Raw genomic sequence first — 8,182 nt, 5'->3', positions numbered from 1 at the left:
AGTATTTTCATCCACTCAATCGGGATACTCGCCAAAGTATATGGCTGGCAGGCACCTCAGCTCATCGTTCACTCATTCATGGTCACCTCTAACTATACACAGCCCAGTCGCTGTACATAGCGTAACAGTGTCTGGTCGGGCTAGGTCACCTCACACCCTCGCTCATGGAGACATCAGAGCAACCACCAACAATGAGCACCCACTACATGCACTTATTATGTAGGCCAAGACATCACAAAATGAGTCAACAGTCAGGGTACATACCGTTCCGATGTGTTTAATCGAGGAGGATCAACTCCAATACAGCTGCAGTGTATGTCGATTCAAGTACAGAGCATAGCAAGAGAGAAGTACAGTAAACAGTATTGCAGCCAAAACAGCACCGTTGCAGGATCAGGGAGGTGAGACAACTCACCTCCCTGCACCTCCCTGGCAGGATTCAGTCTTCACCCCACTGCAATCCCCGGACAAACTCATCAACAACTGCCAAGACAATGTTGTTGTTGTTGTTGGTGCTTAAAGGCGCGTCATTCAATATTGAATATTTACGCCTTTTATCTCATATATAAAAGAAATTCACACTCATTTTTCGACAACGGAAAGAATAATAATTCCATTGTAATATAAGTAAAATAATAATCATGATTATAATTAAGCGCGGGGAGCAATCTGTACGCATAAAGGTTGAGATAGAGAAAAGCACCTCGTAAAAGGCTCGCAAAATCTGGTCAGCCCGGCTCGGTAATGTTGAGCAGGCTTCTCGGCCGATCGCGCATGACCTAGACCACTCATTTGCAACGAGGGCGCTCCACCCAACACATTATTTTGCGATACAGTTTCCCGATTTGTATACACCATGCAATACAAAACATATTACCTAGCTATAATTCTAAACACAAAATACAAACAGACAAGCCCAATAGCGGGTAAGTGCAGTGCTGTGCTGTGCATCAATGATGTTACGTTATATACTATTCCTCCTGATTATCTTCTCATTAGGTAGAAATAAGAAAATAAGAGAAAAGAACACAGAGGAGATGAAATGAGACTTGACACATCAGTCCCCGATAAATATGTTTCTTGAAAGAGAAAAAAAAATCATATTCTGGCATATATGCCAGTGGATTTCAAAAAGAATAAAACACATTCTTGGCGGAGTTCGTCATTTTGGAGCAAATGTTGTAATGTGAGAGCATCAGATGATATCTTTAGACGTTTGCATAAAAACTTTCGTTCTCTGGAGTATTCTTTACAATACATCAGAACATGAGAGATAGTCTCTTGTTCTTTACAAGTATCACATTGTCCATTATCATGTTTTCCTATTTTACACAAATAATAATTAAGCCTACATTTTCCAAGTCTTAATCGGTGTAATACACATTCGTCTTTTCTATTTTTACAGAATGATTTAAATTTCGCATATGGTGTAGGCTGAATGGTATAAAGATGCCTTCCATGTTGTGAATTTTCCCATCTCGTACACCAGATCCCGGTGTAAAAATTCAGCATATAACCACGTAATTCTGTCACCGTATAAGAGACTTGCAAATCAACTTCTTGGTGTGCGAGTCCTGATTTGGCAAGAGTATCAGCTCTCTCATTACCTGATATTCCACAATGAGAGGGGACCCACTCAAAAAACAAATTTGTGCCTTTTCTATATAAATGTGTAATTTTGCACAGAATTTCAAAAACAACAGAAGAAGAATCTCGATGTTCTATCGCCTGTAATGCAGATAAAGAATCAGTTAAGATCAACACAGGTGTTTGGATTATATGGTTCACTTCTAACCATTCCAGGGCCATTAGGATGGCTATGAGTTCCGATCTGTATACTGAAACGGGAGGGATCCGGAACGCTTTACCACATTTATATTGTGGTACATAAAAAGCAGAAGAAGATACTTTATTCTCTTGTTTGGAAGAACCATCTGTATAAATCGTTAAAAAATTTTTCCTTTCATTATTGATATACTCTAACATCATCTCTCGCAAATCATACTCATTAACATCTTTCTTATTGGCTATTCTTTTCTTAATATAATAAGAAATATGTGGTGCAACCAAGTGCCAAAAAGGAATACCTCTAATACAACTGTTAAAATGTTCAATGCTTTCATCTAAAGTAGTGAATCTCATTGCAACTGGTTCTCTGCCAGCTTTCCAGTGACATGTTTCGTATTGCCAGCAAGGTAACAGGAGTGATTTCAAAGGATGATTCGCATTTTGCGCTTGAATGTGGAATTTAAATGAATCAGTAAAATATTGCCTTCGTAAATCCAAGGGCATCTCCCCACACTCTATTTGGAGTGCATCAGTTGAGGTAGTTACAGCGGCTCCTGTGATGATCTTCAAACATTGATATTGAATTGATTGTAATCTATCCTTTTGATATTTAGGGGCTGAATCATATACAATACACCCATAATCCAAAATAGATCGAATAAGTGCTCTGTAAACTACAAGTAGAGTTGCTGTATCAGCTCCCCAGTCAGTGCCAGCTAAACTCCTCAGCAAATTCATTCTTTTCTTACATCTTGTTATAATTGATTCTATATTACTCTTCCAGGTTAACTTATAATCAAACCACACACCGAGATATCTAAACTCCTTTTTAACTTCCATGGGCTCAGCACCTAATCTAATACATGCCTTTGGTATTCTTCTGTTGCTAAATACAACAGCGCATGACTTCTTCGTTGATAATATCATGCCCCAATTATGGCACCATTCAGATATAAAATCAAGAGCTGTTTGAACTTTCTTCACACAAAAATCAAAATTTTTATTTACACACCATATCACTACATCATCAGCGTACAAGGAGGCATTAACCTTGTTTAGTCCATCATTCAAATCACTCAGCATTATGTTGAATAATGTCGGGCTGATAACACTGCCTTGAGGTAAACCATAGTCAGACACAAATGTATCAGACAAAACGTTGTTAAGCTTAACTTGAATTGTTCTGTTATTCAAAAAACTATGTATCCATGTAATAATTCTTCCACAGAAACCCATCTTTTGCATCTTATAAATAATTGCTTCTCTGTACAACACATCATAAGCTTTTTCAAAATCCAAAAAACAAGATATAACATATTCCTTATTTACCAAACCTTTATGTACATCATTTTCTAAACTAACGATCGCGTCCATTGTGCTTCTATGACTTCTAAAACCAAACTGATTAGGGGATAATAACTGATATTTCTCTATTATCCACAACAATCTGTTATTAATCATACGTTCCATCAACTTACACATCACCGAAGTCAGAGATATTGGTCTGTATGACGAGGGTTTTGATGGGTCTGAGTCTTGTTTCAGAATCGGGTTGATGATTGAATGGGTCCATCCTTGTGGCAGCACAGATGTTTTCCAAATAAGATTGAAAATTCGTAACAAATTATATAAGGCACACTCAGGAAGGTGTGTAATCAAAGGTTGGCAGATATAATCATGCCCTGGCGCAGTATTTTTAGTGGCCTTAATCGCCGTAAACAATTCAGAAATAGTAAAATCTTCATTTACAATTGCATATTTATCGTATTCATTAAAGTCAATATAAGACTCCAACGTATCTATTTGCTTTTGCAGAGTTTGAGCATTTGGCGGATGGAATGATGTGTACATCCTTGCTAACTCCTCTGCCTTTTCCTTATCATCAGCAACAACTCGGTCTTCAAAAATAAAAGCAGGGGTCCTTTTATTTACCCCGGAGATATTACCGTTCATTGACTTTATTTTATTCCATACTTTCCCAATCGGGGTGAAACGGTTTAATGTTTCACAAAAATTTCTCCAATGGGAATGTTTTGCTTGTCTTATTATTCGTTGTGCTATTGCCTTTTTGCGAAGGTATATTTGCAAATCCGAATGAAGTAATGTTTTCTCAAATCTATTTTTGGCTTTATTTCGTGTTTTCACAGCTGTCTTACACTCGTTATTCCACCATGGTGTCGGCCTTCTTTTTACTGTTTTCATATCGTGTAACTTAAACATATCATTTGCAGTACAAAAAACCTTCTCGATAAACAAATCATACTGCTCTTGAACAGTACTTTCACGAGACATAGGATTATTCTCAGCACAGAATACAATACAGATTTTCTCAGAGTACAAATTCCAGTTAGCATTCAGGAATGACCAAATATGTCTTCCATTATTTCCAGATTCATTGACTTCGGGGGAAGTACCTGACATCTTGATGGTGGTACGGATAACATAATGATCACTTCCGTGATTCTGTGTAGTAGCAAACCAATTACAACGTGCGCCGAGGTCCTTTGACACTAAGGTCAGATCAAGGCTAGAAAAGTTTCCACTGCGGGGATCTAACCGCGTGGGGGCGCCGTCATTCAGTAGCACTAAATCATTTTTCGCTATGAAATTCTCAACTACATCTCCGTTTTTATCAGTGTGATCACTGCCCCACAGAACATTATGGCTGTTGAAATCTCCGCAAAGGAATAATCTTTTCCTGGATTTATCTATGAGGCTCTGTAACTTGGTCTCTGTCAAAGTCGAACAAGGATTATAAAAATTTATTATCGAGAGTATGGATTTATCAATAAAAATATCTACTTGTTGACATTCTGCTTTCACGTTACAGTCGATAACTTGGAAAGGGATTGACTCATGGATGTAGATAGCACAACCTCCCCGTGGGGTATCCCTGTTTCGGGGTATGCAGTGGTAGTGAGGAATATGAACAATATTTAGATCATGAAACCAGGTTTCCTGTAAACATATAACATGTACCGGCGTACATTGGGAATTTGACTTTGTTAAATATTGAATAAATTCAAAACCGTGAGCGTTAAAACTCTGTGAGTTCCACTGTAATAATATTATGGCGATTATGGGAAGTAGTCGGGCCGTCATCGTTTATACTTTCAAGTCTGACAGTAATAGATGGATATCCTCTGGTTTGACAGAATCTATATCCAGGAACGCAATCGCTGCATCAACCACAAGTTTGATTCTGTTTGAATGTGATTTGTGTGAATCTAAATTGTTGATGATAAAGACAAAAAACGACAGAAATTTAGTGAAGTCAACATGGACGATAAAGTTGTTGTTCGGCTTTGTATTTCCCACCTTCTCTGTTCTCACTGATGTATGGTTTTCGTTTGCCTTTTCACAGAGAAAATCTACTGGGGTAGGTTCTTGGGTAGCGGGCATTGCCGTTTTGTTAAACTTCTCTCCATTGTTCCTATTTCGAGTATGGGAGTTTGGGTCAATGGTGTTCTGAACATTGGCAGTGTGGCTTTCAGCCTGTTTTACTACTTCCTCGGTATGTGTAGTCTGCTTGGTGCGATTATATAGTTTCGCTGCGTCTGCGTAAGAGACGCGTTCTTGGTACCTAATGTTTTGTATTTCCCGCGCTTCTTTGTATTTTGGGCACCCTTTGTACGCGGCTGAATGATTCTGACCACATCGTACACATTTTGGGTTTTCTTTTGATTTGCATTCATCGAAGGAATGAGGGCCGCCACAGCGGACACATACTTGCGTTTTTGAATTACAAGAGTCTTGGGTGTGGTTCAATCGTTGACATTTAAAACATCTAATTGGTGGTGGGGTGTATGAAGAGACCTTGTGGTGTTCGTAACCAAGTTGAATGGATTCTGGAAGTTCTTTGCTATTGAATGATAACAGAACCGACCCGGTGGCTTGCAAAGCCCCGTTTCTTTTCTTCATGAAGCGTTTCACTCTTTCTACCTTTTGTGTCTTTAGGTTGTCTAGGATTTCTTCGTCTGTTAGCTCCGTATCTACCTGATGTATAACACCACGTGAAATGTTTTCGAAAGGCTCGTAGACTTTTACACAAACCGACATTCCCCCGAACTCCGTCAGCTCGAGAAATTTAGATACCTGTTGTGTGGTTTTACACTTGATGAGTAGTGTGCGATTTTTGCATCTTTTCACAGACTGCACATCCCCAACATATGAGTGTATTTCCCGTGCAATTTTGAGGGAATTCAGGGAGCAAATGTTCTTTTTTTCCAGGGCAGAAATTACTACCGATTGGTTGTGAGTTTGAGTAGACCTTTGCGGACGTTTTTGGTTGTTAGTGTGGGTTTCATTTTCTGCAGTATTTGATCTTGTCGTGGAGACAGACGACGAACGTCTTGGTCTTTTTTTCCTGGTATTATGGGAGTCATCTGACCCACCAGTATTTTGTCTTTCTTTCTTTTTTCTACCAACAGTCTTCCACACGCCTTCTTCATAATGGTCAACATCTTCGTCCTGGTCACTATCACTAGATCTATCTTTACGTCTATGGATCATGGAGAGGGAGGGCCGTAGATTTTCTACAGGAGTATCAGGATTGGGGGAGGCCATAAACGAAGCATATTCTTCGTAGGCCTCCTCTCCGGAGGAGTCCGACATTGTTCCTTTTTCAAGTTTCAGAGATGGGGGTTACATGCCTTAAATAGGCGTTTTCCAGGCCTGTTGGCCCACTTTCAAAGGAAAAAACAAATATCAATACTGTCCAAAAAAGAGAGGAGGAGAAACAATAGTGTTCGTAATCGTATGTGCTCGGGGTGCTGTTAGGGTGCTGCCCTGGTGCTTCTAAGAGGAAACCCGCTATATCTACGTGGGCTTACCTGTCTGTTTTCGGTTTTTTGAACTTTCAGTCCGGTTGGTGGAAAATCAGAGCAGAAACATAGAGTAGAGCAGAGCAGAGCAGAGCAGAGCAGAGCAAAGCAGAGCAGAGCAGAGCAGAACAGAGCAGAGCAGAGCAGAGCAGAGCAGAGCAGAGAGCAGAGCAGAGAGCAGAGAGCACCCCTCGCACGTCCTCCCTCTCCGACAACCAGTCAACCAACTGGTTGCAATTAAACTCCAGATATCGTCATACATGTAATACAAGACAAGTGCACATCACTAAACTTTATACTGACCTGACACTGGGTCAGGCACACACACACTCATGACCTGTGTACTTTAACACATGACCTATGCCTACAGTACAGTACACACTCCAGTGCACACTCCAGTGCACAACCCTGGACTGATCCATTACAGTGAGAGGGGTGCTCTAGGCAATTTTGTGACACAACCCTCTACCAAGATTGAAACGTCCCAGTTTCAAATTATCTGAAAACGCCACAAAATTCACAGAACGTTATTTTTTTTCAAAGAAGACAAAACGAAAACTATTTACAAACTCTGAGGTACGATTGACCAACACACGTATGGCAATTAAGGCATCAAGTGTAACATACAAAAATATACCTTCTCACGTAGCATATACAGTAGCGTATCGAAAATATTTCTGTCACACACTAATGTTTGGCAAAAAGTTGTTTAGCACTGAAAGAGGTATCAAACTTCAGAATACGTATGGCACTTTCATACTTTGCATCTTGAAACACCCTGTATCACTTGGCACAACAATATAGAAATGGGAATACAAGCATAAAACTTTCTTCATAAAAGTCATGTTCACACCTGAGGAACTTGCAGCAATTAAACTCCAGATATCGTCATACATGTAATACAAAACAAAATCATGTCTCGCTAATGGTAACAACGCACAACTGTCAAATCGTTCTGGTAGAGAAAGACAACAGAGAAAGTGAGTAGAAATAGTTAAAGAGAAGGGGGAAATGTGAGGCAGAACCTGTACGGATAGTCGAAAAGGAAAAAGCAAAAGTGACAGGCGATAGAGAAGGAAAGTAGAGAAGGGTAAGTTAGGACATAACATGACAATTTCAATCTTCCAGTAATCACTAGAAAACAAGATGTTTTAACTGTATGCACAGATTTTTTCTTCTAAGTCCAACAACAGCGAACTTCAAGACAAAGGTTACAAGATAATGAAACACTCGTTCAAATAATGCTGACAAGATTCTCCAACAGTGTTATCAACAAACAGACTTAAACATAATAAACATACACCTGGCATGTAAAAAGCTAAGTTTAAATCTGGTTCCCTTTGTTCCTCTAAAAACATACATATAACATATAAACTAATTTTTTATGCACCTGTTCATATACATGTCAGCCATACTCCTCCTTTGGCAAACCTGCTTTGGAATAAGCTTTATACACAACAGACAAAAAGTGTACCTTTATGTGTACACTATACATGAACACATAGTTAGAAGAGAGTGAAAGTCTGTATAAAAACACATACTTTAGTGTAAAGACAAAAAAAGTGTAAAGG

Source organism: Diadema antillarum, unplaced genomic scaffold (assembly GCF_040938485.1).
Source record: "Diadema antillarum isolate AM-2024a unplaced genomic scaffold, OU_Dant_1.0 seq00001081_RagTag, whole genome shotgun sequence".
In the NCBI taxonomy this organism is placed as follows: domain Eukaryota; kingdom Metazoa; phylum Echinodermata; class Echinoidea; order Diadematoida; family Diadematidae; genus Diadema; species Diadema antillarum.
This window is presented reverse-complemented; position numbering follows the sequence as displayed.